General features: G+C 35.8%; 1 protein-coding gene across 1 annotated transcript in view; it reads right to left on the bottom strand.

Moving 5' to 3' along the window:
- Window positions 1-1,741: 1,741 nt before the first annotated feature.
- Window positions 1,742-6,000, bottom strand: part of CCDC7 (coiled-coil domain containing 7) — a 434,096-nt gene continuing 429,837 nt past the window's right edge. The window contains 1 exon segment of the mRNA XM_063637339.1: window positions 1,742-1,913. The gene's annotated coding sequence lies outside the window, so the exon portion shown is untranslated.

The raw sequence follows: 6,000 nt of genomic DNA, 5'->3' as shown, positions 1-6,000 counted from the left end.
TAAAGTGTTTTCAGAATTGTTAACCTGTACTCCTACAAGAAACAAATTTAATGACTAGAGTTCAGTGTTTACATAGAGGGTTTTTGTCTTAATATTATAGTTTCTCATGTGATTTCAGTTTTGCAGTCAATATTATGTTGTTAAAACATTTGAGGATTATTCTTAATTAAGCAGAGTATTGATATATTAGGAATACATTCTATAATGGAATAGGATATAATATATCCCTAATTCTGTCTTTGAGTCTAAGTAGAACTTTCCTTAATGATCCCACTCAGCAACACCACTTTCAAATATACTATTTAATCTTCACAGCCATAGAGATCATTCTCATAAAGCATTTTCAATGGATCTGTTGAAAATAAACAGATAGTGTTTTTGGTACCTGGCTACACTTTTATTATCTCATTTAATCTCCTTTGAAATATGTTTAAAGTTTCATTCTAGCTTCATCAATGGGTATAACTTATACGATGACAGAATTAACCCCAATGTTATGAACCATTTCTAACAGTGAGAGACTTCCTACAATTGAGAGATTAAGATCTCTGTAACCAGATATATAATTAAGTAGAGGCTGAATGATCGTCTTTCAAATATTAAGTTGTGAAAAGAATCCTACAGGAAGTAGAAAAACATCATATATGATTTGTTATAATGCAAACTCTGAGCTCTAGAGTTGCTTAAAGAAACAGAACAGTTGCTTAAAGTTACAGAACAGAGGTAGGTGAGATGGGATAAACTGTTATCCTTTACTTAAGTCTCAAATTAAAGCCTGTCATTTTTCAAGACTAACTTACTATCCTGATGGAGAATATATCTGTTTTTCATTAAAATGTGTCTGTGTACTACTGAGAGGCACCACGGATATGACAAAGAACCCAATTTGAATCTATCTCTGGGATCCACAACTACTGTCTATTATATACCGAGCTCCTCTAGTAACATGTGAAAGAGTTAAACTATTAAACACAGAAATTGAAATACTTACTGATTTTTTTTCACTGAAGCAGTAGCCTACCAATATAAGCAGGCTTTGAAATGGTGTGATAATTTTTGGATTCTGAATAAGATCTAATTAAATATATAATACTATTCTTCCATTTTGTCGTTTTCATTTGGGTTATCAAGTAAATAAGAAACCAAAATATTAATGCTATTTAGAAATATTAGAAGCTGATACAAATTCTAAAAAGTAAGACAAATTGTCACATAAAAAGAGGCATATGATTAGAGATGTTGGTGACTATAATGAAAATTCATCAGTCTCAGGGCCAAAAGAGAAAATAAGACAATATGAAGACACTGGATTCCTAACATTTAATGTTTACAAGAAATTTTTCACATAATACTTTTCAATGTTCCTCTTAACTAGTGTCAGTGAAGTAATTATCATTTTAACTAGTATCAAACTTAATTTTCTTGAAAACATTCCCACACAGCATAAGTTCTTTGAGTTTATAAACAATATCTTTCATAGTTCACCTAAATCTGGTAAATTGCTTTGTAGCCTCACTAGGTTTAATAAATGTTATATAAATAAATACTTTGTTCTGATCTCTTCCATACATTTCTAGTTTTAATATGAGAGAAAGTAAAGCAAGATACTCTCTTTTTTAAATTAAATTCCTTTAACTGGAAGTGTAAGAAATGTATGGAGGTGACTTTTCTCTATTAGAGGATCATACAGAATAGACTTGCAAATAATACGACACTTAAAGAACCATACATTTTCAAAACATGAAGAGCACAAGTTTTGTTTAATTGATTTTACATCACACCAGAAAGCACTACAGGGACACTGGTGAATAGAAGCAAGCTGGAACCTCAACACAGAGCTCCTTTCTTACCCTCAGCAACAAAAAGCCTTGATCTTAGAAGTTCAAAATTGTTCCATATGGTAAAGACACATTCTGAAAATAAATCAACAAGTAATTATAATTATTTTATTTAATTCAACTTCTAATATACACACATACAAACCTTTCTGAAATGTTCAGTCTTGTGCATGTCTTGATGTTGAGGCATATTTTCCACTAATTGAAAGGCATTTTTCAAAATACTATCTAGAGCTCTTTTCAAAAATCAATGATCTTTCAATGCTAAAATATTCTTTTTAGCTGAACATCGACAATGACTCTCTCCTTGTTCAAACTTTAGTTAGGCTTCTCTAAGCCCTCTTCTCAACTAGGCCTCATCCTTGGCCTGCCTTAAGCAAAAATCCTGCTAAGTCAGTTTAGCGAGAATCTCCCATGCTTGATATCTAACCAAGTTTCTCGCCCCTTGCCCTTAATGTCTAAGTCCTTAATCTGCCTCTAAGAAGAATCCTGTTAGGCCAGTTAAGAATCCCTGTACACTTGATATCTCCTCTTAATAACTTTCCACCTGCTGACCCCTTCACTCTGCTCTTTGTCTATAAATTCTTAGCTTTCCTTGCTGTACTTGGAGTTGAATCTCCCTCTTCTATTGCAATGGTCTTTAATAAAGTCTTCCTTACCATGTTTATCAAGTGTCAAAAATTTTTCTTTAACATTATGAGACTGGCTCTTATGGACTTTGTCCTTGTGATGGAGTATATACTAGAGGTTAAACTCATTGTCTATAGAGTCCAATCATCTAGTTACCCACCCTTTATCTGTTGCTTATGAGCTTTATGTCCTTAAGCAAGTTAGATGAACTTGTGTCGTGATCCTCGATGATGAATGTGTGCTCTGAACTGACAGACTTAACTATGAGAAGATGATATCTCACAGGCGAGATTGTATCCACACATACATTTTGCTACTGTGACCTCTGCCCAAACTGAAGGGTTTGAGAATTCTGTGCTCTTTGCAAACAAATTATGCCTATAATTGTGGGGTGTGGGGGGCAGGTAAAGACATGTTGACCATGAGCACCCAGCCTGTAAGCTTACCATCTGCAATTTGGGTACATGACTGGCTGGCTAGGAAGGTGATAAAAGGGTTAGGAAAAGACAGCAATCAAAAGGCCTTTTCTAAGTTTCAATCTGTGAATTCAGAGACTGCAGTCTTTGTCTCAGTGAAACTCTGAGTGGGAGTTCCTGCCTTTAGATGTAAACAATGATAAATGAAAGTTTCAGGCTTCATGCACCAAGATCTCATTCAGTTAAAAGTTATGAGTTCCCTGAATTTTAGTGATCAACACCACTTATTCCTTGGCCCAATGGCTCAATAATTTTGTTGAAAATTCATATCTTATAAGTTATAATTAATGCCTACAACCTATTAAAAATTTAATTTTATTTGCCACCCCAGTGCTCATTGACATAGATAAGAACACAACACACTGAGAACCATTTTTAAAATCAGAAGTAGGCAGTTGCCCCTGCATCATAACGATAACTCTATAATCAACTGGTACCTAGGAACTCCCCAGTGAACATACCTTTTGTCTCTGCACCTGGAATCATGGCCCCTGTGCAAAATGTTAGCCACCAACTTATGAAGGGAGAAAAGAAGTTCCTCAAACCCTCCCCAAAAGTAATCACATGTTTTTCTTGAAAAAGAAAAATGGGATTTTTGCCTCTAAAAAAGTACTGGGGCATCAAATGGTAACATTATCTTACTAGTCGCTTCTGTTGATATCTGATCTCCTGAATGTTTAGAACACTAACAATTTGATTTAAATTAGAGATAGTGTAGCCTTAACCAAAACAACTGGTATTGGTACAAAAACAGACACATAGACCAATGGAACAGAACAGAGAGCTCAGAACTAAGACCGCACATCTACAGCCATCTGATCTTCAACAAACCTGACAAAAACAAGCAATAGGGAAAGGATGCCCTGTCTAATAAATGGTTCTGTGATAACTGGCTAGCCATATGCAGAAGATTGAAGCTGGACTCCTTCCTTGCACCTTATACAAAAATTAACTCAAGATGGATTAAAGACTTAGATGACCCAAAACTATACAAATCCTAGAAGAAAATCTAGGCAATACCAATATAGGCATGGGCAAAGATTTCATGATGAAAATGTCAAAAGCAATTGCAACAAAAGCAAAAATTGACAAATGGGATCTAATTAAACTAAAGAGCTGCTGCACAGCAAAAGAAACTATTATCAGAGTGAACAGGCAACCTACAGAATGGGAGAAAATTTTTGCCGTCTATCCACCTGACAAAGGTCTAACATACAGAATCTACAAGGAACTTAAACAAATTTGAAGAAAAAAACAACCCCATTAAAAAGCAGGCAAAAGACATGAACAGACACTTCTCGAAAGAAGACATTTATGTGGCCAAAAACATGAAGAAAAGCTCCACATCACTAATCATTAGAGAAATGCAAATTAAAGCCACAATGAGATACCGTCTCACACCAGTCAGAATGGCGATTATTAAAAAGTCAAGAAACAGCAGATGCTGGCGATGCTATGGAGAAATAGGAATGCTTTTACACTGTTGGTGGGAGTGTAAACTAGTTCAACCATTGTGGAAGACAGTGTGGCCATTCCTCAAAGATCTAGAACCAGAAATACCATTTGACCCAGCAATCCCATTACTGGGTATATACCCAAAGGAATGTAAACCATTCTATTATAAATATATATGCACATATGTTCATTTCAGCACTATGTATAATAGCAAAGACATGGAACCAACCCAAATGCCCATCAATGGTAGACTGGATAAAGAAAATGTACACATACACCATGGAATACTATGTAGCCATAAAAAGGAATGAGATCATGTCGTTTGCAGGGACATGGACGGAGCTGGAAGCCATGGTACTCAGCAAACTAATGCAGGAACAGAAAACCAATCACCACAGGTTCTCACTTATAAGTGAGAGCTGAACAATGAGAATGCATGGACACAAGGAGGAGAACAACACACACTGGGGCCTATTGTGGGTGGGGGGAGGGAGAGCATCAGGAAAAATAGCTAATGCATGCGAGGCTTAATACCTAGGCATTAAGGTATTATCCTCATTCCAAAGTCTGTTAATGTACCTTCTACAGCAGTCCTTGCTGAGCCTCCATTCGGTCAAGAGGAACTCAAAGGAGACAATTGTTTGATGTTTGTGTATTTGGTTGGTTGATTCATTGTTTGGGGTTTGGAAATGTCTGCACTGGGGCCATGCACTGAGCCACCCCCAAGCCCTTCCTTAAGGCTGTAGGTCTAAGAACATGCACATCGCCCCGAGCAATGACCTCTAGCAGAAGAAAGCAAATGCTGTTTTACTTCAAATCATGGATGCTGCAATCATATAATATTTGCGAAGCTGCGAAACATGTTTATTTAGCAGATACTGTATGGAATTTTCTGAACACCCCTTTAACGTATGAGGAAGCTTGTCCTGCTATGGATGCAATTCAGTTCTTCCTTTTTTATTACTATTTCAAACATATATATTTATATTAAAGTTAGATGATAATCAAAATTTAAGGAAAAAAGGATAAGGATGAGGATAAGTTTGATGGGTGCAGCAAACAACCATGGCACATGTTTACCTATGTAACAAACCTGCACGTCCTACACATGTATCCCAGAACTTAAATTAAATAAAAAAAAATTAGAGATAGTGACAAGTAAAGAATGGTGTACTAGAGGGGCCCTTGCCAATTTGAATGGCCTTAATAGCATGAATGGCCCCATACATTTTATGAATAAAATATTATTCTTCCACTGCTTTCTTTCTGGACAGCATTTGTTGATGAAGATAATATCCTAATTTATATACCAAAACAGACTTCTCATTAATTTTTGGCTTCAGCAGTTCAGATTTGTCTTTAGCAGCACCATCATTAGATCAATCAAAAGAAAAACACATTCAAAAGACTAGAGAAATACTCCCTGTTGTCATTCAGTTTATTTAAAGCATTCCATATGATCTCCAGCAAGTTGTCAGCTATTGGGTTTCTCAGAATAGAACCAAAGGAATTTTTGAATTTCCAGGGTTCACTAAGTATTCATTCTTAGATCTGACTACCTCATAATCTGGGACTAGCCTTATCTTTGATGGCAGCCAAAG

Source organism: Symphalangus syndactylus, chromosome 4 (assembly GCF_028878055.3).
Source record: "Symphalangus syndactylus isolate Jambi chromosome 4, NHGRI_mSymSyn1-v2.1_pri, whole genome shotgun sequence".
NCBI lineage: Eukaryota > Metazoa > Chordata > Mammalia > Primates > Hylobatidae > Symphalangus > Symphalangus syndactylus.
This window is presented reverse-complemented; position numbering and strand designations above follow the sequence as displayed.